We start from the raw sequence: 25,600 nt of genomic DNA on the forward strand, positions 1-25,600 counted from the left end.
GTGAGAATACTACTTTTCTGCAAGCGATATTCCTGCTCCCACAAAGGAAGCACCATGCCCATCCAGGGATTCAGGGCTCAGTGTCAGAGTAGGTCTCCCAACTGCTCACCCACGCAGGACTACTGGGTGCCTGAGTGGGACCATCAACCCCTGCACAGAACTTTTGACCAGCCACCGGAGCAGAAATCACTGATGCCACTCCCACACAGGATATCCAGCAGCTTCCCAGACGCAGGAATTCCGGCCACTACTCCCATGTGGACCCCCATCTACCAATGTGGGCCTCCATCTTGGGACTCAGCAGCATTCATTTGGAAAAATAAGAGACCCAGAATAGCCAAAGCAATCCCTAGCAAGAAAAATTAGACAAATCAGGATGCTACAGTGACGCATTTACATCAATGTTTATAGCAGTTCAATTCACAATAGCTAAACTGTGGAACCAACCTAGATGCCCTTCAACAGATGAATGGATAAAGAAAATGTGGTATATATACACAAATGGATTATTACTCAGTCTTAAAGAAGAATGAAATTATGACATTTGCAGGTAACTGGAGCTGGAGAATACTATGCTAAGAGAAATAAGCCAATCCCCAAAAACCAAAGGTCAAATATTTTCTCTGATATGTGGATGCTGATCCATAATGCAGGGGTGGGGGTGGGGTTAGGGGAAAGAATGGAGGAATTAGGATTAGACAAAGGGAATGAAGGGAAGGGAGGGGGAATGGGAATAGAAAATATAGTGGAATGAATCCGATATTATTATTCTATATGGATATATGATTACACAACCAATGTAATTGTATATCATGTAAAACCAGAAGAATGAGAAGTTATACTCCATATATGTATTAGTGTTAAATACATTTTACTGGGGCTGGGGTTGTAGCTCAGTGGTAGAGCACTCACCTCACACATGTGAGGCACTGGATTCAATCCTCAGCACCATATAAAAATAAATAAATAAAGGTATTGTGTCCAACTACAACTAAAAAAGTTATTGAAAAGAACACTTAAAAAATACATTTTACTATCATGTATAACTAATAAGAACAAATAAAAATATTTAATAAATTAAATTTATTTTCTTTGGACTTTAATTTACAAGAGGGTTTACCCCTTGCATTTAAATTTCTCCACAAGAATTTGATAATAAAAAAGGATTTTTTTATTTTTTAAAAAGTCTATTAATTTATAAATGTCAAACTTCACTAATTTTGTTTAAACACATGATCTAAAATTTCCTGTAACTTAATGGAAGAAAAATATATGAATTACTAAAAATTCATGAATCCAGAGACTAGCATGTTATTACTATTTCCTTTTTTTTTTTTTTCTTTTTCTTTTTTAGTACTGGGGATTGATCTCAGGCCTTGGTATATTCTAGAAAGTGCTCTGTCACTGAGCTGTATATATCCCCACCCCCTCTTTAAAAATATTTTTAGTTGCAGATGCACACAATATCTTAATTTTATATATTTATTTTTATGTGGTGCTGAGGATCAAACCCAGTGCCTCACATGCACGTGCTAGGCAAGCGCTCTACCACTGAGCCACAGCCACAGCCTATCCTCACCCCTTTTTCAATTTTATTTTGAGACAGAGTCTTACCGTGGTTGCTAAGGCTAGCCTTGAACTTGTGATCCTCCTATCTCAGCCTCTCAGGTATCTGGGATTATAGGCAAGCACCACCACACTGGGCTGCATGTTATTTCTTATTAATTGGGAAAAGAAGATATGTCACATGTGATAAATAGAGATGAATTTGAGCTGAGTGTGGTGAATCATATCTGTAATCCTAGCAATTTAAAAGACTGAGGCAGGAGAATAGCAAGTTTTACCCCAGCCTCAACAACATAGCAAGATTGTGTCTCAAAATTTTAAAATGTTTTAAAAAATTAAAAGGGCTTTGGATGTAGCTTAGTGGTACAGTGTTGTGATCTAAATATGAGGTATCCCCCAAAGACTCATGTATGAGACACTGCAAGAGGGTTTAGGGGTGAAATGATTGAGTTATGAGAACCTTAACTGAATCAGTGAATTAATCCCCTGCTGGAACTAAGTGAGTGGTGACTAAAAGCAGGTTGACTAGAGGAGGTCGGAGTTTATATTTTATTATGGTGAAGAGAGCTCTCTCTGCTTCCTAGTTCCACATCCTCAGCTGCTTTCCTCTGCCTCTTCTGCCACAATGTTCTGCCTTACTTCAAACCCCAAGGAATGAAGCCAGTGAGACCTCTAAAACTGTGAGTCCCCAAATAAACTTTTCCTCTAATTGCTCTTGTCAGGTCTTTTGGTCACAGCAACAAAAAAAGCTGACTACAACATGCAGCATGCCTGGGTTCAATGCCCAGTACTACAATAAATAAATAAATAAATAAATAGGCACTATTTCATATCAATGCCCTCTTTGTTTATTCACACTATTTAATATGTTTTTTAATTTTTATTTTTAAAATCTGGAATGTTTCACAAATATACCTGTCATTCTTGTGCAGAGGTTATGCTAATCTTCTCTGTATCATTTCAGTTTTAGAGTATGTGCTGCTAACGTGAGCATTAATACATGTTTAATAGCAACCTTATCTAGAGGAATAATGAGGAGAGGGAGTGCTCAGAAAGGGAAGGGAAGGCAAGGTGTTAAACAAAAACTGCCATTACTTCTACCACCACACTGTACCAAATACACCAATACTTACCAAGATACTTATTTCTAATGCTGGTTTCATGCTCAGAACTAAAGGTTTGTAGGGACTTATAGTTATCCATCATTATAGGAACCTTCTCTGTGGCATCCTGGAGGATTTCATACCCAAGGCCAACCTGATTTGGAATGGCTGATACAGTCTATCTTTCTAAACTAAGAGAAGGACCTTGTGAACACAAGTAGATGATAAGGCAGAACTTTTAAACAAAAGATCTCTAGAAAGTTGAATGTCTAAAATTGAATCTCTCAAACCTATCCAAGCACCCTTACACAAAACTCCAATTGGAAGACCACTAGCATAGAAAACTTTTTAAAAATACATATTTATGTCGCTCTTATCCTCCACTGTTCTCCTTCCATAGCTAGAGGGGAGAAGGCATCCAGAATCCATATTTTTTAAAAGTCCTCCAAGATGGGTACAATGTTATATGCCTCTAGTCCCAGATACTCTGATAGCTAAAGCAGGAGGATCATTTGAGTCCAGGAGTTTGAGGATAGTCTGGACACAGAGAACAGTGTCTAAAAACAAACAAAAGTCTCCAGGTGATTCTGAGGATTAACCATTCAGTTTGAAAATCACCAAACAATTAACATTCATTGAGTTTTGATGGGGGTTCAGACTTTAATACCCGCTACATTACTTATGGATTAAATTGGTACTCAGAACACAAAATCTTATAAAATGGCACACTTAAACTCTTTAAATCACTCTCTTACGATAAAACATTTGCAAGGAAATCCTTAAACTCTTCTCTATTATTAATGTCTAAATATCAATTTAAGATTGATAAAGAAGAGAATTTATCTGAATACACTGAAACATCTAAAAAAACCCAATGTCAGGAATGAATACTGCCTGGTCTTAGAAGATACTGGATCCAGGCATTTCTCTGTCCTGGTTTGGTTTTCTCCTTGTGCCCACTCTATTCTTCTTTCCATAAAGATAGTGGAGCTGCTCAATTCTTGAGGCAAAACATGACAATTCCCCTGACCATGAGTGGTAACATTTCTTCCACTTGAGAGTCTAGCTCAGTGCTGGGCATGGTGGCCCAGGCCTGTAATCCCAGCAAGTCCGGACGTAGAAGGATCTCAAGTTAGAAACCAGCCTCAGCAACTTAGTGAGGCCCTAAGCAATTCAGCAAGACTCTATCTCAAAATAGAAAATAAAGAAGACTGGAGATATGGCTCAGTGATTAAGCCCCTCTGGGTTCAGGCCCCAGTACCAAAAAAAAAAAAAAAAAAAAAAAAGTCACTTTCTTTTTTTAAATTTTGATTTGTTCTTTTTAGTTATAGATGACAGTAGAATCTATTTTTTAGATATTTATACAAACATGGAGTATATCTATTCTAACTAGGATCCCAGTCTTGAGGATGTGCATGATGTTGAGAGTCACTGTGGTGTAGTCCTCAGAGATATGTCCTAGGCCTTTACTCAAATTCCTAAAGAAGGAACACTGAATAGCCCATTTGGAGCTAAAACTCATGCCCTAATTTCACCAACTGAAGTCACAAGGGAAGAGTCACAAATAAATAAGGTAGCCAAGGGAGGTGGATGGAGAGGGAGTCAAGGAAGCAGTTTAAGGGGGTCTTTCTGAACAAAGCAGGAGTTCTGCTGAGGTGACAATTTCAGACGTTTTAAGAAATTGCAAATATAAAGAATTCCCAGATCCCCAAGTGTTAGTGTGTTACATAATCACAGCTTTATTTATTGAAATTAGGGAAGTAATATTAATATAATCACATTATCATTACAGACCTTATTCAAAGTTTGCCAACTGTCCCACCATTTCTCTTTTCTGGTCCAAATTACAATGGACTAAATGCTCATGTCCCTCACAAAATTCATATGTTGAAATACTAATCCCTGAGGCCATGGGCCTTTGGGAGGTGATCAAGTCACCGCAGGATTCCACAGCTCCATGTCTCTCCTACACTAAACTTATCCCAGTTGCACCTTCCCATCTATCTGTGTGGTTATTTGGTTAATTTGTCTACCCCATTAGAACATAAGCTTCACCAGAGCAATAACCACTTCAGTTTGGTCACCTCACTTTAAAAATGGTGATGCCTGGGCTGAGGTTGTGGCTCAGTGGTAGAGTGCTTGCCTAGCACTCATGAGGCACTGGGTTCAATCCTCAGCACCACATACAAATAAATGAATAAATAAAAGGTATTGTGTCTGTCTACAACTAAAAATACATATATTAAAAAAAGTGATGCCTGTCACATATTATGTGTTCAATGAACATTTATTGATTAAACAAATAAATTAATTATTTCAAAAAATTTGTGATGCTTGGAACCATTGTTAAAAGAATTACTTTTAAAAGTGTGAAGAAGGGGCTGGGGTTGTGGCTCAATGGTAGAGTGCTCGCCTAGCACAAGTGAGACCCTGGGTTCGATCCTCAGCACCACATAAAAAAATAAATAATAAAAAAAGTATTTAAAAAAAGTGTGAAGAATACTGCAATACAATCTATGTGGTTGGGTATGTCTTTGTAAAAAACATTAAATAAATCTCAGTTGAAGTACCCTATTAACAATTAGCCATGTGTTAGACAAATCACCTATAACTCAGTTGGAACTAGTCGCATTATTATGAAGAATGGCCTTAGGGACTTTAACAAACTTCTCTTAATATACCAGAGTGTGGCCTTACTAAGGTTATAAAACTCATTGGGTAATTAACTGAACCATGATGAGGCCTGCCCTCCTGCTCCCCCACAGATGTGCACTGATTTCAAGAGGGCATAGTTCATGTTAAAAGGTGAGTAAAAGAGGCTTTAGAGCAAGAACTTACCAGGAGCCAGTAATGCTGAAGCCAAGTTTTTTCACTCTTTCAAAAGAGTGAAGATGGCATGCTCTTGGGGAGCACATGCTTAGTATGCATGAAGTTCTGGATGTGATACCCAACACTACCACTTCCCCAAGGGAGAAGGTGTCATCTTCAACATTTGCAGTGCTTCTTTGGATTTTATGTTTTATACTTTTATTTATTAGAAATGTAATGAATTTGTTTGTGACAATCAAAAAATGGAAGAAAAATTCAAATTTTCTTCCTTTGGGAAAATGGTTTAAGAAACTATTATGCATCTACATCATAAAGTACCACTCAGCAATCAAATGAAACAAACTATTGAAACATACAACTCACATGGATTTCAAGGTAAATATACTGATTGAAGAAAAAGACTAAGGCAGGAGGATCGAGAGTTCAAAGCCGGCCTCAGCAAAAGCGAGAAGCTAAGCAACTCAGTGAGACCCTGTCTCTAAATAAAATACAAAATAGGGCTGGGGATGTGGCTCAGTGACCAAGTGCCCCTGAGTTCAATCCCTGGTACAAAAAAAAAAAAAAAAGACAATATCAAAAGGTTACATTTTGTATGATTCTATTTATATAACTTTTGACAAAATTATGAAGATGGAGAACAGATTAGCAATTTCCAGAGGTTGATAGTGAGGAGGGGGAGGGGCTGGAAGGCCTGACCCTGAAGAGGTAGTGTAAGGGTTCTTTGTGGTAGAATAGTTCTATATCTTACTGGTGGTGGTCATGTGAATCCATATGAGATAAAATTGTATGGAACTGTACATACACACACACACACACACATACACACACACACACAACTAGATGTAAACCTGGCAAAATCTGAATAAGGTCTGTGGATTTTACCAGTGTAAATTTCCTAATTTTCACATTGGTCTATAGTTAAGTAAGATTTTACCGTTAAGGGAAACTGAGTGAAGTGTACATGAAAACTCTCTGCTACTTTTGCAATTTTCTGTGAATCTATAATCATTTCAATATAAAGTTTTTTTAAAAGCAATACAATGAATTTCTAGTAAAATGATAGATTCAATGTACATGATTACCTTCCTTTCTTTTGAAATCTCAATAAAAGGAGTAGAGAAATAAAAGCATTATGAACCTAGAAGAATACTCACACCTATACAAGAGGCCATAGAGATCAAGAGACAACTATAAAAATTTAGAATCTGCAAACCAGATGGACAAAAGAGAATTATTTATAACTGGTTTCTCTGAACTACAGTAGAGATGACTTCAGGGCAAGGAGCAGTCAGCAGGAAGAGTCTTGTTCTGGACAAGGACACTAAGAAGAACACCATAGTATGTAAGCCTGAATGAAAAGACAAGCTGCTAGGGAGAATCATGGCTCAAGAGGCTTCTGCTGCCTCCCTGACAGCTGGAGATGAGACAGATGCAGCCTTTAATAGGGCAAGAGAATTGAGTGCCTGGGGAGAACCAGAGTGAAGGCTGAAAGTGGGTCCAGAGGAGGAGCTGAAGTCTGAGCTGTTGAGAAAAAAGCAAGCAGACAGCACAGGAGCGGATGAAGCGAGGTCCCCAGCATCTTCAGTGTTTGAGGCTTACTCTGTGAACTAGCAGGTAAAGTGCCCTGATTTATAGGGTAAAGATTAGGCTACCCAACCCTAATCTAACACAATGGTTTCCAAATTTTTTGAAGCAGTGGAATATTTTCTACAAAGGAGGTTTTAAGTGAAAGTGTAAACAACCAAAACAAAGCGAAGTTGCTCTGGTAGAAGAAGCAAGAGGTGGGTATTCAAGACCCAAGCTGGGTCACAGTGCTGCTAGGCCTCCTTAGGGCCCCAAACCTATAAAAGCAAAAGAAGCAAAAAAGGAATTCACAAATACAGTGACAATTGTCTCTAATTTTGAGAAGTTAGGTTTGAGCCCCAATTTTTTTAAGAGCATATATGTGTGTGTATGTGTGTGTGTGTGTGTGTGTGTGTGTGTATGTATATATATATGTAATTTTTTTTTAGTTGTCAATCAACCTTTATTTTATTTACCTATATTCGGTGCTGAGAATCAAACCCAGTGCCTCACACATGCTAGGCAATTGCTCTACCACTGAGTCTCAATCCCAGCTCTGGACCCCAGTTTTTAAGTATGCAAATTAACTGGAATGTCTCAAGTATCCACTAGATGGAATCTGAAAAAGGAAACTTTGAATTAGTACACCAGTAATGGTTTTCCTTCTGCTTCCTAGGCAGTCCCCCACGGCCCCTGTAATTGAGCTAGTTAAACCTTTTCCTCAGGCCAAACAGTCAAACTTGAGCCAGGTGGGCTTAACCATATGAACTAATTTTAAGTTTACTGTCCAAGATGAAAGAGTACACCAGCATCTTCTGCTCATCCAAAGTTCCCAAGAACAGAATTCAGCCCTCATCCCCTCCTGCTTACAAACACAGAGACAAGGCCAGCTCAGTATAACTTAAAACAGAGCGACCCTGCAGCCCTCTCTGACAAATTACATCAAAACAAGCCAAAGCGAATGCAACTGTCTTTACCAGTTTCATAAAGGAATTGCCTGGGAACCATTCCTTTTCAGACCTAATTATAAAGTCAGTTTTGAATTACAGAACAAGATGGTATGAAAGCCAGTGTTCAAAAGCAGAACAAACAAACATGCAAAGATAAAATGCAGCGGACTTTTGCCCGACAATTGCTGCCAGCGACAGCAGACATGGCTCTCTTTCAGTCAACTCTGGGGTGCCCTGGAAAACTTCATACCTCTCTGGGGAGACAGTTCCCAGAACACCTTCTCCTCCTCTCCTTTACAAAGTTCTCCTATAATACATAAATAAACTACATTTCCCAGAATCCTTTTTACTTGGACCTTAGAATATATTTTAAACTACTCTATAATTGTCAAAAAAAAAATGTAGAAATGTTTAAATGTGACAACTTTTGACATACAGAGTTGACTCAGCTCATTTCAAATCTCCTCTTATCACCAGTGCCATTGGGCATGTTCTTAAAGATAAAAATCCAAACTGTTAGGATCAGCAAAGCATAACAGAACAAGAGTGTAATGCTTTTTACACTTAACTGTTATGTATTATACTTCATTTAGATCAGTAGCCCTTAAACCTTAGCATGTGTCAGAATCATCTGAAAAGCATGTTAGAACACAGACTACAGGATTCCACCTCCACATTCTCTGATTCAGCAGGTGTGGAGGGAGTCCCAAGAATGTGTGTTTAATAGGTTCCCCGATGTCCACGCTGCTGGTCCCTGGATCACACTTGAAGAGCCACCCAAGGAGTAAGGGTACAGCTCAGTGGTAGAGCAGATGCTTAGTATTCATGAGGCCCTGGGTTCAATCCCCACACCAATCAACCAACCAACCAAAAATTACTACAATAGATGATATGTATGGCCTATTCCAAACCTGGGGCGTGGGATGGGGAATCCAGCACACAGTGATTTCTATAAGCTTTGTACTAACAGTAACTGGGGAAATAAAGACCCTAGCTTTTCTAGTGTTAGGAAGGGTAAAAAGAAAAGCAGTGAGTTCAGGACAACCTAGAAACTGGCATTGTCTGGTCCAACACTTTCATTTTTCCAGTGAGAAAATTTAAGGCTTAGAGAGAATCAATTTGTGCAAAGCTCTCAGTGAGTCCATGACTTTTCAGGGACAAAGTACTCAGATGTCACAACTGCCACACCACTGCTCTTGCCACAATTGGAGTAAAATGGGACTTGGGCTTGGCAAGGCAGGAGGAAGCTCCCATGATACTAATTCATTCATATTTCTCCACTGGCTGCTACCTTTTTGTTTTCACTGCATTGTTTGGGTTTAATTCTTCTTCCCAAATCCCCAGTCCAGGAATTTCTCCTCTCTCCTTTTAAGCATCTTCATAGCCTAAGAAAGGGAGTCAAAATTGGGCAGCCTAATAGCCACATCAGCCTTTAGTTACAATTTTTAGGGATAAAATAATGAATGTAGTACCATTTATTTACTCTTCTATCTACCTTGTCTATGTGACATCAAGTAACAATAGAAACTTAGGAAATACCAACCAGACCCTATGTGTCAATCTGCTTCTCTGTTATTATAAGGACACTGGACTTAAGAAAAATTGTTTAGGCATACCAGTCACTCCCATCAGCCACCAGGGGTCACATAAATACGAGTTTCCACTGGAATTTTCTAATTCACAAACCTACCCTCTTCTACCACAGGCCTTGGTACAACACATAATTCAACAACTAGAGCCCTCAAAGAAGAAAAGAAAACACCTATAAAACTAGTCTTTTTGTGATTCCAGAGAAGAAAACCCCTTTAGGAGGTTAGGCCAGGGTTGACAACCATTCATTATCTGAAAGCATAGATATCCAGATAAAACATTATTTTGGTAAAGATACATCTTCTGAACACCACTAAGCTTGGCATTGTGTTTGCCCTTGAATTGAAGAATGATTCCATTTTATTGTTGCAGCCTTGAGCAGGGTTATCAATGCCAGCAACTGAGATACCTAATTTGAAAGATAGCCATGCTGTCTGACTCACAAATGCCTTTGATTCAGTTTAAAGAGTCTGTTGAAAGCACACAGGTTTGTACACTGTTGCACAAGTGAAAAAAAAAAATCTGACTTCCTAACAGTTCTTAAATGTGCCAACTAGGGCACTGGGGATGTAACTCCATAGGAGAGGCCACCATGAACATATATGTCTGGATTTGATCCCCAGCACCAAAGGAAAAAAAAAAAGTGCCAGTTAAGAACTCCTGCAGGTCAGTCTGCCAGGGTTGGGGCAGCAACCACAGCCACAAGAGGAGCCTTTTACAGCTGGGCACCATCACATAGTGCAGCTGTTGGCCAAAGAAAGTGCTGGCAGCCCTGGGAGAAACAGAGACTTAATTCACTTACAGGAACTTTCCTGAAAGAGTCTTTTAAAAAGCGTTTAAGGCAGACCAGGTGCACTTATTTTCTTTTTAACTCTTATTGCTTTGTCAAATATTCCCATTTATGACTGTTATGTTCTTTATGTGCAACATTAACCATCCTTTGTTGCCCTATAAATTATAATGAGAACTATAAAACATAATTAATTGATAGGGTAGATTCCTTTAGATGGATAGCATCCAAATATCTATACTATAGCACTCTCAATATATACAGAGCAAGGTTTGAGATGCAGGTTGCTTGGAATTTTGTTAAAAGTTTTGTAAGTTATGCAGACTTTTTTCTTTTTTTTTTCTTTTTTTTTTTTTTTTTGAGACAGGGTCTCAGTATGTTGTCCAAGCTGGCCTTGAATTTCTGGACTCTCACCTTCTGCTTCAGCCTGCCTAGTAGCTGGGATGACAGTTATGCACTACTCTGTCCAACTTAACATTTTAAAAAAATAAAGCCTTCTGTGTGTGTGTGTGTGTGTGTGTGTGTGTGTGCGTGTGTGTGTGTGTGTGGAGAGAGAGAGAGAGAGAGAGAGAGAGAGAGATAGATACAGTGCTGAGATAAAGAAACAGTAGTAAACTAAGGTCTATTTGATTCAGTCTGTCATGCTATTAAAAGACTCTCAGCTGTGGAATGGGGCTGTAACTCAGTGGTAAAGCGCTTGCCTTGCATGTGTGAGGCACTAGGTTCGATCCCGAGCACCACATAAAAATAAATAGAGTTGTGTTCATCTACAACTAAAAAAAAAAATAAAAAGGCTCTCAGCCGTCAACTCCTTCTATTATAAATAAACAGGAGGTGGGAAGAATGGGATCCAGAGGAAAAAGAGACTGCATAAAGGTGAAACTTCACAATGTGAAAGACTGGGGATTGGACTCAGTTATCATTTACGTGAAAATAGCCAACAGCCTGAAGAATTGTTGAAAATACTCTGTGGGCTTCCACAAGAGTTTGAAAGTACTCAGGCCCCAAACACTCCTAGTCCTAGCATAACAAAGGACCTGCCTATCCTAGTAAAAATTAGTGTGGGCCAGCACATCCTGAAAGGTAAATATTTGGGTCAGGCAGCTGTTTGCATAATGGGATTTTAAGTGTGACAAACGCCCACTCCATCCCCTCAAAATGGCTATGCTACAGAACTGGGACCCAGATGCCAGCAATTCAATAATTAGGAAATATTTCCACCCCAGTGAGAAATTTGAGCATAATCCTTGACTCCTCTTGCCTTCTCTGACCCCATTCTACCAATCACACATTCCTCCTACAGAGCTCATTTTATCTTCATTCCCTCTGACAGGACAATAGTTCAGATCACCATGGATTCCTGCCAGGATGACTGCAGTGGCCCCCTGATTTATCTCTGGGTTTCCAGTCTGTTTGTCACAGTGCAACTTTGACAAACTTGATCTTTCTTAGATGTAAGTCTGATTATGGCAATCTTAGTTTAAAACAATTAGCTGAAGATGGGCATGGTGATGGGCACCCATAGAAGTCCCAGTGCTGGGTAGGCCGAGGTGGGAGCATCTCTTGAGCCCAGGAATTAGAGACCAGCCTGGGCAACATAGCCCAAAATCCTGCCTCAAAAAATATGTATATAAATAAAACCATCAGCCAACTCTTCATGGCCTCAGGATGAGGCTGAGATTCCTTAATGGATTGACAAGGCCCTCATGGTCTGGTCATTTCTCACAACTCCAGGTCCCTCTCTTGCTCTGTTTCCCCATGGGCACACATCTTTTCTGTGTTAGACAGTTTTGCACTACTGTAACAAATTCCTGCAATAAATCAACTTAAAAAGAGGAAAGGTTTATTTGGAATCATAGATTTAAAGGTTTTTATTCAATGGTTGGTTGATCCTGTTATTTCGGGACTCTGGGTGAGGCAGGGAACATGAGGAAGAACAAGCTGCTCACCTCAGGGCAGCTGGGAAGCAAAAGAGAGAGAAAGAGAAGGAACTAGGATCTCCATATCCCCTTAACGTTATGTCCCCATATGACCAGAAGACTTTCACCACCTCCCAGTAAGTAGTATCAAGTTGAGGACCAAGGCTTCAACACATGGCTTTAATATCTGGGGGATATTACAGATCCAAACTATAGCTGTCCCTCATTCTTTTTTAAATTTATTTTTTAGTCATAGTTGGACACAATACCTTTATTTTATGTATTTATTTTTATGTGGTGCTGAGGATGGAACCCAGGGCCTTGGACATGCTAGGCAAGAGCTCTACTGCTGAGCCACAACCCCATCCCCTGTCCCTCATCCTTGCTTCCAAACCTTTGTACCCATTATTTCTTCTGCTTAGAACACTCCCTCTTCTTTTTCTTAAAGACTAAAAAACCCCCTTTTCTTCCCCTGGTACCAAGAATCGAACCCAGGGGCATTTACCACTGAGACACAGCCTTTTCTTTTGAGACAGGGTCTCACTAATTTGCTAAGGCTGGCGTCAAATTTGTGATCTTCCTTCTTCAGTCTCCTGAGCCACTGGGATTATAGGTGTATACCACCACTCCTGGCTCATTTATTTTTATTTTAGCACTTTCTTACTATGTAAATTTTATTCATTTGGATACTATACTTTGTATTTCATGACTGCTAGAACTATTCACTTGTTCTCTACTATATTTCTAAGACCTAGTACAATGCCTATCACATAACAGTCACTCAATAAATATCTCTTGACTAAATGAGCAAATAATTTCCAGGAAATGTCTTATCTTCTATTACCATACCAGTGTTGGTAATTCACACTGAAGTGTGATTTTTCTCACTAAAGCAGTCTGAGAATATGTTTGAGACAGTTCAAGGACAAAAGGCAGAATTGGCTTTGGAGAACTGGGAGACAGGATAAAGACTGTCCAATGGTTAACCTAGAGAGAAAGGAAAGGGAAAGAAGGAAAAACAGAAACCACCAGGACAGGTTGAAAGAGCCCTTCGTGGATAAAAAGAAAATAGCTACCAAAACTTAGTTTCATCCCTGAGGCTAGCACAATGAAAGGTTTGTTCCATTGCATGGATAGCACCATGAGGTACCAGCACTTGGCCCAGAGGCTTTACCCAGGGCTGGCCCAATGGTGGTGCTCTGTCCCCAGGCCTGTACCATGGAGAAGCTGCAAGGTCAAGGCAAGGGGTGTTGGACAGACTTTTTCCCCTGGCCAACCTGACAGAACTTATCTAGACACACATATCTATGACCTATTTCTTGCTTATCACAGACTTTCCTATGTATTCCTCTCCAAGAAGAACATATATTTCCCTTTTTGTATATAATCAGTACAAAGAAAGGATAGTAAGTAAAATTAGCTTGTTTAACTACTGCCCCCCGACTCAAGTGGTGTTTGAGTGATGTTTCTGGGCAAGGCAAAAAAAATCATCTTCTTTCAATTCCACAGTCAGAGGCAATCTGCAAGGCTCTGCCATGAACTCTTGATGTTTGTCCTCGGGATTCTTTCTTTGGTGAACCAGTTCTGTATCATGGCCCTTACTTTTAGGTTCGAGCAGCATGCAAATCAATACTAAATCAATATAACTGCTCTGACCTCATAAACAAACTTCAGGCCCACATTTTTCAATCTATATTATATTTTCCTTTGAATATCTCACCAAGAGCTCCAACTCCACAAATCCAAATTGACTTTTAATCTTGCCTCCATTAAAAAAAAAAAAAACTGAATCACATCTGTGACATCCTTACTTTTGCCAGCTGCAAAACTATATTCCTCCTGGTGATATACTAGGACATATACTGTCACCTCCTCAATGTGGCCCAATAGGACTATTCAATTCAAAATTGTAACTCCATCTGGTGCTGGAGCTCAGTGGTACAGTGCTTAGCTAGCATGTGCAAGGCCCTGGGTCCAACACCTAGCACCAAAAATAAATAAATAAGAATTTTTGACAAGTACTGTGGATATGTACCTATATCCCTAACTACTTTGGAGGCCAAGAGGCTGAGGCAGGAAATTCAGAAGTTCAAGGCCAGCCTGGACAACATAGTGAGACTCTGTCTCCAAAACAACAAAAATTGCAATGGCTTCAGCATTCTTGATTTTCCCCCTTCAACTGCCCTGCTTTCGAACATGCTACATACTTTATTTATCTATTTATTATTTATCAGACTCTCCTCAACTCCTATTAGAAAGTAAGCACCGTGGAAAACAGGAATTTGTGTCTGTTTTGATCCACTGGTGTTATCCTGGTGCCCAGAATAGTGCCTGACATACATAGTAGGCACTCAATAAATATCTGTTGAATGAATTAATTCACTCCACAAGTATATATAATACATAATATAATTTCAAATACCTCACTTCTGTAATTAAAACTTAAGCTCCCTGAAGTGGTCAGCTTGGTCTGTTCTGTTCACTGATGTATCCCCAGAATCTAGAATGGTATCAGATATCATAGGTGTTCTGCAAAAGTCTGTTGAATAAATGAATGAATGGATAAAAACGTGACTATATTATTTTTCATTGTAGATGGACACAATATCTTTATTTTATTGATTTATTTTTATGTGGTGCTGAGGTTCAAACCTAGGACCTCACATGTACTATGCAAGCGCTATATCACTGAGCTACAACCCCAGCCCAAATGTAAGTATCTTTTAGTACCAAGTTCTAAGGTAGGTGCTTAAGGATTCTAGGATAATTTAAATATCTAGATATAATGCAATGGGATGAAATACATATACAGGTAGGAATGCCATAGTAACCCAGGGTGGCATGTACTAAAGTCAATCTCTCACACCTGGGTCTTGAAGTCAAAGTGAATACTCATCTGCTCTATATGTCTGGCAAAGGGTCCCAAAGGGATAAGGGCAATGTTTCTCAAAAATTACTTGCATATGATCCCCCCAAAGAATCTTGCTAAATTAGATTGTGATTTGCTGGGCTTGAGGTGAGCCCTAATATTTTACATTTCTAACAAGGTCCCAGTTGACACTGAGCCTGCTAATCCTCAAACCATACATCAAATAACGTCACTCAGTTCAGCACCCATTCTTTTTGCTAATTTTTTAAAAATTTTTTTAGTTATAGGTGGACACAGTACCTTTTTATTTTATTTACATGGTGCTGAGGATCGAACTCAGGGCCTCACACATGTAAGGTAAGTGCTCTTCCACTGAGCCACAGTCCCAGCCCCCAGCACCCATTCTTTCTTAGTTCTTTTACTAGACTCCAGTCTTTTCCATGTATCTGACCCTCCCTCCCTGAGTACTCAGAGAAAAGTAATCCCATCCCCAGGTCCAAAGCCAATCATTACAAACTATTCTTCTGGCTGATGCAGAACGGGAATAGGAACTACAGACTATGTCTGTTTCAAGGTAAGTTTTCTTTCTCCTTTCTGGTGTCCTTGAACAAAGAAGCATATGGCTTGACCACTACAGGCAACCATTCTAGGACATGAGGAGCATCAATCTCAGGAGGAAACCAATGCCAAGGGCGTCGAGTGGCAAGAAGGAGAGAATGTGGCTTGATGTCAGCACTCAGCCGCTGATTGTGCTGAATCTGGAACCTACTCTACCCTGGTCTCTTAGGGAGGTGAAATAATAAACATCCTTGCTGTTAAAGCAGATTTGAGATCAAGACTTCTCTTATTTGCAGCAGAAATCGTCCTAATGTGACATTTGGCTGTGGAACAAATATTTATTGAATATCTTCCATGTTCCATGCACTAATCTAAGTAAACAAGACAGACCTAATTCCCTAACCTCACAAAATTTATAGCCTAGAAGATAAATTAATTGGACAGAGTCCAAATTTCTGAAATGAACAAACTTTATTTTTTTATTATTTATTTCCTGGGATGGGGCTACTTCCCCCTTTCTGGGTTTGCCCTGCAATGGTTCTTATGAATCCTCTCTGCTCTGGTATAACCATCTTCATCCTAAGTCAGAGCTTTGTTTCCTCACACTTGAAAAATGCAGCAGGACTCAACAGTACTCTCTTGAACCCAGTCTACTGTCGACATACTAGTACCCTATCAAGTTTTCTAAAGCATTGAATTCAAGAGACAAAAATCTCCAGACATCTCCATTGCATACCGCAGTGGTTTTCAAACTTGTCTTATTAAAACATAAAACCATTACTTCCGAGGCTAAACAATGATTTTGTACAACATTGTGATGTATAAAATAGATAAAGTAGTGTGCCACAGAGTAGGGAGAGTCAGTCAGCATCTTCCCTGCCCGCCCTGTCCCACCTCCACTTCACTCTTCGGAATCACACCATCCCTAGTGAGTCACGGATTCAACTGGTATCTTTATTTCACACGGTTGCACATCACTGGCTTTGTCAGAGAATAGAATCAAATCCTTCCTCTTGTCATCTATTACCTATTTAATTATCTGCCTTCATTTTTTTTTTTTTTGTTCCAGGATTGAACTCAGGGGCACTTGACCACTGAGCTACATCCCCAGCCCTATTTTGTATTTTATTTAGAGACAGGGTCTCCCTGAGTTGCTTAGTGCCTTGCTGTTGCTGAGGCTGGCTTTGAACCTGTGATCTCCTGCCTCAGCCTCCCGAGCTACTGGGATTACAGGCATGTGCCACCGTGTCCAGCCCTGCTCCCATTCTTGATCAGTCTCCAACCGTGTCCAAACATACACATTCATCCTCAAGGCTTCACTCTCTTTGTTGCATCAGGTATGTGTGTGTAAACCTGCAAAACTGACCCACCTTTCCCAGAAATCCGACAATGCAAGCCCCATGTTCCCAGCCCCCATGGATCAGAAATTATCAATGGCTCCCAGTCCATGATGCTTTTCTCCTGTGACTGGCAGCTCCACACTCCCTATCCATGCATCACATCAACTACTGCCATTCCAGTGGTGCTCAAAAAGAAATGTCTTCTGATCCCCTGTATTAAGTACAGCCCACATCCCAGCATTCTAACAATTCACATTATTACTTAATTATAAAACGGATTGATGTCTGTATACTCAGAGCATAAATAAGGGTAAGGTCTATATTTTCTCTTTCTTTCCCCCTCACTTCCTAGCTCAGTTCTAGATATTTAGCAGGCTCTAAATAAGAACTTACAACATGAATGAACATTAAGATAAATATTAATTTGTTTCTTCTAAAGCATGCTTATTATGAGTCAAGGCAGCATAACAAAACATGAGGCAGTCTAAAGAACTGTATTAGGAATCAAGAAACCTGGACTCCTCTTTTCAGGATCACTGCTAATTAACCATAAGGCCATTTTCTCCTCTGGGCGTCAGTTGTCCTCATTTGTAAGACGGAACTTGATCATATTATTCCTAAGGGTCAGTTTTAGGGTTATTCTTTGAGATTGTTGGAGGAAGAAGCATTCAGATTACCAAGTTGCCTATGGGAGTGGAATTCTTCTTCCATGTTCTTGGCTGTACTCCGGGTGCCTGAGCTTCCAAGCTATGGCCACATGCCCGTCCCTTGGAGAACTGGAAGAGCATCTCCTGACATGGAGCAAGACTGTCTGTGTGAACTCATGTCACTTTACCCCTATTCAACAGACTCTGTCCATGGGGCAGTGTTTCATGGCAAACTCTGTCAGAGGTCATTAACCTCCTTCATATCCAGCTTCATCTTTTCGTCATTGGCTTGGACATCAAACCCCGGTCTAATCAGCTGTTACCAAGGCATTAGCGTCCATTTCACTCAGGGAATACCTAAGTGACTTGATGTTTCAGAAAAGAATGGTTTAGGCTCCTATTCTGAGAAAAGGGGCCCCAGGTATAGCATGATCCAAATGCTCCCTAAACTCTTCTCTCTCTTTCTAAAATGTTTTATATGACTTAACAAAGTACTTCCAATAATCACAAAGAAATATGCATTATAAGTGAAAGATTACATCATTCAACTAGCAGTAACTTCATTTTTCTGCACAGGAGAAGAATATATAGGAAGTAGACCTAGAGAAGCAGCCAATTATACAAATGCATAAAATCACTGTTCTCAAAGACTTTCTGGGCTCCAAGGACCTTAAACATGACATGATATTCTTTAGTATTAAAAGTAATTTTTTTAATTGTTAATATTTATTTTTCAGTTTTCGGTGAACACAACATCTTTGTTTGTATGTGGTGCTGAGGATCGAACCCGGGCCGCACACATGCCAGGCGAGCACGCTACCTCTTGAGCCACATCCCCAGCCCATTAAAAGTAATTTTTAAAGACACACAGAGTAAAAGTGTTTTGTAACCTTATGATGTGTAGCTAATTTAAATTGAGCCTGCCTGGTGTGTGCTGAGTCAGGATGACAAAATCTCCAATGTGTGGATTGGTCCTTGCTGGCATCTACACACACACACACACACACACACACACACTCTCTCTCTCTCTCTCTCTCTCTCTCTCTCTCTCTCTCTCTCTCTCTCTCACACACATACACACACATACAAACACACTCATACATGTGCTTTCCAGAAGGAAAGAAAGATAAGGTGCTAGCCCTTGAGTCCAAGGCCTTTGACTGTGGACACTTTTTGAAAAATGGAAAAAGGGGGGGAAAAAGCCCTTGCTTTGTTTTACAAGTCTCCTTTGAGCAAAGCTGAAGATGTTAGAATTATAAACTGTTAGACCTGGAAGACAGGATGGAAAATGCTGTGGGGTTGTTCAGGAGCACCTCATAGGTCAAGGTGCCAAGATTCTGCTGTTGTGCAGCCCTAAGACTGAATTCCTAATTTGCCTTGTCCCAGTTCACAAAACTTCTTTGCAAGGTGCTTAAAATTAATAATAGTTACTGTCCATCGACTACTTTATTCTGTGCCAAGGGCATGATATGTTGATCAGTCTCCCAACCGTGTCCAAACATACATATTCACCCTCAAGGCTTTATTCACATTTACTCTTCACAAGAACCCTGGAAGGTAGAAGTTACTGAGATTCTAAGACAGTAACTTCTCCATAGCCATTTAACTTGTAAGAGGGAAACCGAGGTGCAAAACCAGGGCTGAGGCTCTCTACTGCCTTTCCTATTCAACCTCTCTGAGTCTTTGTGTCCTCCTCAGTACAATGGCCAAAATATCTTCCTTAGAATATGGTAGGGAAATTTAAATTTTTCTATTTGTAAACTTATCTAGAACATAGCAACTGCTCAATAAATATTAGATAGTAATTAAGTTTACACATGGGAAACTAAAGTCCACAGAGCTAGGTCAAAAGGAGACCTGTTAGACAAAAGCTGATTTTCTAATCAGGTGTGTACTTTCTTTTTTTTGTATATATATATATATATATATATATATATATATATATATATATATATATATATATATAAATTTATATATTTATATATATATTAGTCATAGATGTGCATCATGCTTTATTATATTTGTTTATTTTTATGTGGTGCTAAAGATCAAACCCAGTACCCCATACATGCTAGGCAAGTGCTCTGCCACTGAGCTACAGCCCCAGCCTCCTTTTTTTGTATTTTTTTAAATGTAAAATTTAAAATTACCAAAAGTACAAAATGCAGAGGGAAAATACAAAATTACCCAAATCCCATATCTCTCTCTCTCTCTCTCTCTCTCTCACACACACACACACACACACACACACACACACACACACACACATTCCCACCCCCACTTCAGCTATATTTTGTTATAATCAACAAATAAAAATCATGTAATGGGGTAGGGTATACTCAATGGTACAACGTTTGCCTTGCACGCATAAGGCCTTGGGTTCAATCCCCAACACCACACCCACAAGAACTATGTTTAAAGTATACAGCACAATGTTTTGATATATGTATACATTGCACATTTTTTTGTATATTTTCTTATGCTGTTTTCCCATTTGTTTTTTACATTGTTATTGTTTTATATTCTGTTTTTCTTTCTTTTCTTCAGTTGTAGATAGACAAAATACCTTTATTTATTTATTTTTTTAATTGTGGTGCTGAGGATCAAACCCACTGCCTCACATGTCCTAGGCAAGTGCTGTACCACAGAGCTACATCTCCAGCCCCTATTCTGTTTTTCTAACTTAACATTATCATACGTATTTTGAATGGCATGAATAATAAGAATGCTATCTTACATACTATTCAGGACTGTCATCTTTTATTACAAATAGATGAGCCATTCTGGAATATTTTTCTCTTGACCACAATGATGAAAAGTTTGGACCCCATGTGAGAGAGAACGAAAATAGAATCTTCAGCTCCACTGTTTTATTACCAGGTGACTTTAGGAAAGTTTCTTGACTCTGTAAGCCTTTGTTTATTTATTTTTTAAAATGATTCCTACATCATGGGATTATTGTGAGGATTAAGTGAGATAATACATATAAAGCCCTTATGTTTTTCTTATTTGCTATAAGCTTTTATTAATAGCTGTTCTCAACTACGAACTTCTCCCTCCCATCCAAATAGCATTACTTCACATTTTCAGTTAATCAATGGCTTCACAGAAATGTGCTCAGGGATTACATTGGTTTAAGAGAGTGAGAGGAGAAAGGGGAGAGATGAAGAGAAACAGCTCGGGAGCAGGAGGCTCTGCCAGGCTCTCTGGCTGCACGGCATGCCTGTCTCAGCCCTGCTCTGGCAAATGCAGGACCAGCAGGGCTTCCCAGGCTGAAATTCCATTCCCAGGTAGCTCACAGGGCAGATCTGCTCACTGCTGGGATGTGTGGGCCGTGCCCACCTGCTTCCTGGGGCAGCCTCATTCCAAGGCTGGCTCCCTTGGGATGAGAGAAGCCACTGCGGCCGGCTGCAGCTGGGGAGGGCAGGGCAGCTTTCTGTGTCCTGGGAGAGCTTCTCAGTTGTCTGAAATCCTCCGCCTTTCAAAGAGGGCTGATCCCTACAGAAATGTGAAACTGCTGTGAGTCAAATAAATCATTAATAGGCAAGCTGGGAAAGAATGGGCAGTAGAGAGGACAAAGGGTCAACCCCAGCCCTTCTCAAAAGCATTGACTTCACATGTGCTCTCTGTTGCCTTTCTGCATTGGCCCAGCAACTCCCTAGGTGCCTTTGTTGTCCCAGGAAGGCTCAGTAGCATTCCACACAGTTGAGTGCTCCCTGGTTCTGGATACACTATTCTCTGCTTCCATGACACCATCATCTCCTGGGCCTTTTCCTACTCCTCTGGATATTCCATCTCACTCTCCTAGGCCTGCCATTTCTCCTCGACTTGACCTCTAAACATCAGAGTTCCTTAGGGACCAGCTTTAAGTCTTGCCCTCTCTTTGAACTCTCCTTCTCCCTAGGCAACCTCACCCATTTCCATGAGTTGAAATATCATCTACTCCTACATTTTTATCTCCAACTAAGACTTTTCTTCTGAACACCAGAATATCATGGATTTGAAATCTCTGCTTAGTTGTCTCGGAAATCTCTTGTAATTTAACATGCCAAAATTCTAGATCTTGCTGGGCATAGTGGTATATACCTGTAATCCCAGTGACTTGGGAGGCTGAGGCAGGAGGATCGAAAGTTCAAAGTAATCAATTTAGCGAGGCCCTAAGCAACTCAGCAAGACCCTGTCTCTAGATAAAATATAAAAAAGGGGTGGGGATGTAGCTCAGGGGTTAAGTGTCCCTGAGTTCAATCCTCAGTACCAAACAAAACATAAAAACCCTCTAGATCTTTACACCCCAATACATACTCCCCCAAATCATTCCTATCAGTGAATCACAGTGACTCCCATCTGCCCAGAGATTTGTGCATATCTGAGGCCAGGAGTCATCTTTGATTCCTTCTCCTCCATCCCCACCCAACTGACCACACCTCCCCTCTAAATGTTACATCCCCCGTAATATTGCTTGCATCTTCCCACTGTCACCAGCCTGGTGACATCTAAGCCCCCTTTGGATGGTTAATGAGCTGATCTCCCTGAGCTCTCCTCATAGAAATCAGAGATATTTTAAAACACAGTAAATGGGATCATTTCATTATCCTACACAAAAACACTTGAATGACTCCCCATTGCATTTAATAACAGCTAATGTTAAACTCTGCAAAGAACCCCAGGTATTGTCTCAAATATATCCTTAAAACTCTGCAATTACCATCCTATTTTATTGATAAGGAAACTAAGGCTTGGAGAGATTAAACAATTTGCCCAAATTGACAGAACCAGAATAGGTAAAGTTACAATTTGAACTCATTCTTACCCTAAAGCCCAAAGCTCTTCAATCTCTCCTATCCTGTCTTTTCCCGTAAGATGAAATCCAAGCAGCCTTAAAGACTCCGTGTGACCTGGCCTCCACCTCACCATCTCCTTTGTCATCTCTGTTGTTCATTGTGTCCCAGACATGCTGATCTTCTTTCTGTGACTCCAATACTCCTTCCTGCTACAGAGCCTTTGCATATAAGTTTCCCTTTAACTCTTTTCCTAAGTGTGTGGCCCAAGTCCTCCCTTAGGACTCAGCTTAAATGTCAATTTGTCACCAAGAAAATTTTTTATAACTCCTTATCTAAATTTTTTAATGATATTATGCTTTCTCAATTCATCCTGTACTTTACTTTCTAGCACTTACCAAAATTAATTATACATATATAATTATTTAATGTTTCTCTCTCCCATAAATATAAGTTCCATGAGAGCAGAGACCATAACTACTTTATTTATTACTATACCTCTGAGCTTAGCATAGTAGTAGATGCTTAATTAATAATAGCTAAATGGTAGTAAGGTGTCTGCTTAGCATATTTAATCACCAAAGTTCAAACCAACAAGCAAATCCACTAGCTAAATAAATAAGTATAACAGAGAAAAACAAGGTAAATCAAATATCTAATAACACTCTGGTATACCCTCTGTTTTCCATAGCTATTAAAATTGTTCACTACAACTTTATATTAACCTGGGATGACTAGGCTATGATATTAGATGCATAATTGCTTTAATTATATATGCCTGAATATAAAGCAATTTTAACTATTATGCAATCCCAAATAATCCTAATAATTTTTTTTATTTTTTATTTTTATTTTTTTTTTTAGTTTGCAGTGCTGGTGATTGAACCCAGGGCTTTGCACATGCTAGGCAAGTGCCCTACCACTGAGCCACATACCTGGCCCTTTTTATTTAATTATCTATCTATCTATCTATCTATTTATCTATCTATCTATTTATTTATTTATTTTGGTGGTACTGGGGATTGCATCTAGAGCCTCTTGCATGCCAGGCAAGCACTTTACTATTGAGCTATATCTCCAGCCCTTTTTCTTAATTTTGTTTTGAGATAGGGTCTCACTAAGCTGCAGAAGTTGGCCTTCAACTTTTCATCCTCCTGCCTCATCCTCCTGAGTAGCTAGGATTAAAGGCATGTTGTGCCTTGGTGTCCAGCTTTAGTGAAATTTTAAATCAATTGGATTTTTAGGGGCAGGTGACAGAAAACTAGAATATATAATCTTTTAGCAACTAAAAAGAAATGTTTAACTACCTTCTAGTAACACTTAATCTATTTATTTAGTTTTAAATACTAGACAAAAATCTCATGTAGAGAAAAGGTTTTTTTTAATTGCTTTTTTCTACTCTCACATTTCATGAAAATTGCACATTTTGATATCAGTGTCTTCCCTTATCTTTAAGGATATGTAATCTACTAATTTTGTAAGCCACCTCATCTTCATTTCAGTTTAAAGTAGCTGAGGTATAGTACCTTTTTCTTAAAATATTTTTTGGTACAGAATATTTCAAACATAAGTAGAAGTACATGTAAGTCTCAATTATTATCAATTATTCATTCTCCTCTTTAGCAAATCTCAGACATCATATTATTTTGTCCAAAATTATTTCAGTATGTCCCTAAAACAAAGGTCCTTTTTAACTATCATACCATTATAGCATCCCCAAAACGAACAATTCCTTCACATTATCAAATGTTCGAAGTGTTCAAATTTTCCCAATTATTTCATAAAGGTGCTTAAGTTAGGATCTAGACAAGGTTCATACTTCGCTTTTGGTTGATAATTTTTTAAATTCTATTTTAATATTTGTACCCCTTCCTCTGGCTCTTTTTTTTCTCATCCATGCAATTCATGTGTTGAGTGACCCTTTGGGTTTCCCACATCTGGAATTTTGTTGATTGCATTCATTAGTGTCATGTCACATAACAGGTTTCTCAGGTTCCCTTCATCTCCTGGAAACTAATAGTTAGTTCTAGAGGCGTTAATCTCATTCACATTCTATTTGTTGGACAGCAAGAATATTTCATAGGTAATTTGAGGACTTTCCTCAAGGGGCAGGCAATGTTTGGTTGTTTTCCTTCTTGTGACATTATGGCTATCAGTCTTCATTACCTAGAGTCATTATTTCAAGAGAAGTGCAAAATTATGATTCTTTCTTTCTTTTCTTTCTCCTTCCTTCCTTCCTTCCTTCCTTCTTTCTTTCTTTCTTTCTTTCTTTCTTTTCTTTCTCCTTCCTTCCTTCTTTCTTTCTTTTCTTTCTCCTTCCTTCTTTCTTTCTTTCTTTCTTTCTTTTCTTTCTCCTTCCTTCTTTCTTTCTTTCTTTCTTTCTTTCTTTTCTTTCTCCTTCCTTCCTTCCTTCTTTCTTTCTTTCTTTCTTTCTTTCTTTCTTTCTTTCTTTCTTTCTTTCTGCTGGGGATTGAAGCCAGGACCTTGTACATGCTAAGTACATGCTCTATCACTGAGCACCACCTGCAGCCCCATTTATTACCTGGAATACTTGGAGAAACTTTAAGTCATTATTTTTTTATTGGGGTCTGAACCAAGGGGGTACTTTGCCACTGAGCTACATTCCAGTATTTTTTTTATTTTGAGACAGGGCCTCACTAAGTTGCCAAGGCTGGTCTTGAACTTGCAAACCTCCTGCCTCAACTGCCTGAGCCTCTGGTATTATAGGAGTGCACCACAATGCCTAGCTGTCGGCAACTTTTGATTTACCCCAAAGGTACAATCTTCTGGAAAGACAGGATAAACGTTTGATACTTTATCTCTATTTAATAGTTTTCAGAATAGTTTGTTCCCTAATATCTACCAACAGTTACCTTGTGTGTGTGTGTGTGTGTGTGTGTGTGTGTGTGAGAGAGAGAGAGAGAGAGAGAGAGAGAGAGAGAAACTTAGTTTTGTTTTTGTTTTATTTTATTTGTGACATGGTACTTTCTTATTTTATATGGGCTCCTGGCCCTTTTGAAATGTTATTGTAAACTACAAACCATAAATAATAAACTACTAGGACAGCTAACCTTTCTTGTCAATAGATAACTATATTT

The 25,600-nt window shown here is 39.3% G+C and overlaps 1 non-coding gene across 1 annotated transcript; it reads right to left on the reverse strand.

Annotated features, from left to right (window-relative positions):
* Positions 1-2,453: 2,453 nt before the first annotated feature.
* LOC143382431 (U6 spliceosomal RNA) lies at positions 2,454-2,560 on the reverse strand. The gene has a single exon (XR_013088985.1). It is a non-coding gene; the product is annotated as a U6 spliceosomal RNA (small nuclear RNA).
* Positions 2,561-25,600: the final 23,040 nt, after the last annotated feature.

Source organism: Callospermophilus lateralis, chromosome 16 (genome assembly GCF_048772815.1).
Source record: "Callospermophilus lateralis isolate mCalLat2 chromosome 16, mCalLat2.hap1, whole genome shotgun sequence".
In the NCBI taxonomy this organism is placed as follows: domain Eukaryota; kingdom Metazoa; phylum Chordata; class Mammalia; order Rodentia; family Sciuridae; genus Callospermophilus; species Callospermophilus lateralis.